The following is a 1,147-nucleotide window of genomic DNA, read 5'->3' as shown; positions in this document are numbered from 1 at the left end:
TTTGTTTTGTTTTTTGTTATTGTGAACCCATATAGTCTTTATTTATTTATATTTTTGGTGTCAGTAGTGGAACGATCCACCCTTTTTACTTGCCAAGGGTGAACCGAAAGCTACTATATTTCTCTAGGACATTTATAAAGAGTTATCGTCACCTGGAGAAGAAACGGAGTAAGAATAAATGTCCACTACCTCTTGATACTTTTCGTGTTGTCTGGACAAAAATAATCGAGAGGTTTCTGTTGACTCATAGATAACGGATTTCTTTCACTAATTACACAATGCCAACCAACTAGTTGGCCTTTTTTTTTTTTTTTTTTAAGGAGAGACAGAAAGCTTTTTCTTTTGTCTACACAAGTTGAAATGGGCTAGTTTGATTGGTTATTCCAATCGAATTACAGATTATTTTGGTGTTACATAGGGACATTTGTGACGTCATGGGCTAAGTCAAGCCTCATAGATCAGTTTGCATACTATCGACTTGAGACCAATCATTATCTTTCCATGTGAAAAAGAAGGGAAGTTCCTCTGGCTACACCAGGGAGAAGTCCAAGTCCAAGTCCAAGTCCTCACAAGTCTAAGGTCTGCAGACAAGGGAAGGTTTCAGACATGTCTCCACCCTCCATCCTTCTTTACACTATTCTGATATTGCCTCATCTTCTCACGGCACTGTACTTCTCTGCTGGTTTCCAGAAACCATTGCAAGGTTCACCCAGAACTCACGGACAACACAATTAAGAGGATTTATTAGGGAAATTAACAAACATGTTACTCACAAGCCAGGATCAGAAAACGTTAGAGATACAGTCATTGTCCAAATCAACACCTCTCCTCAGCCAGCAGCCAAGTCTCTTTCCCTGGTCCTCAGACTTTCAGCCATGTGTCCCTTGGCCTCTGGTCTCCATGGGTCCAGAAGCCTGCTCATGGCTCTGTCTCACCATCTCGCAGTCTCAGCACGGCTTCTTTGCTCTCTCTCGTGGTCTCCATGCCTAGGCTTCGGATCTCACTGAGGTCTGGCCTCTACTGCCTCTGCCACTGGAAGCAGGGAGGGATCTCAAAAGTGCTCTGCTAGTGACTATTCTACCTCGATGACCCTGGGATTCTCTCCCAGCTTCTGAGATAGTTCTTTTATATGGATGGGTGGTTTATG

The 1,147-nt window shown here is 42.9% G+C and overlaps 1 non-coding gene across 1 annotated transcript; it reads right to left on the bottom strand.

The window, feature by feature from the left end:
• Window positions 1–55: 55 nt before the first annotated feature.
• LOC115868080 lies at window positions 56–185 on the bottom strand. The gene has a single exon (XR_004045402.1). It is a non-coding gene; the product is annotated as a small Cajal body-specific RNA 24 (non-coding RNA).
• Between the last annotated feature and the right edge of the window lie 962 nt (window positions 186–1,147).

Source organism: Echinops telfairi, unplaced genomic scaffold, assembly GCF_000313985.2.
Source record: "Echinops telfairi isolate 266 unplaced genomic scaffold, ASM31398v2 ScPeMD7_6;HRSCAF=24_0, whole genome shotgun sequence".
Taxonomy (NCBI): domain Eukaryota; kingdom Metazoa; phylum Chordata; class Mammalia; order Afrosoricida; family Tenrecidae; genus Echinops; species Echinops telfairi.
The sequence above is the reverse complement of the archived record's forward strand: the minus strand, read 5'-3'. Positions and strand labels throughout refer to the sequence as shown.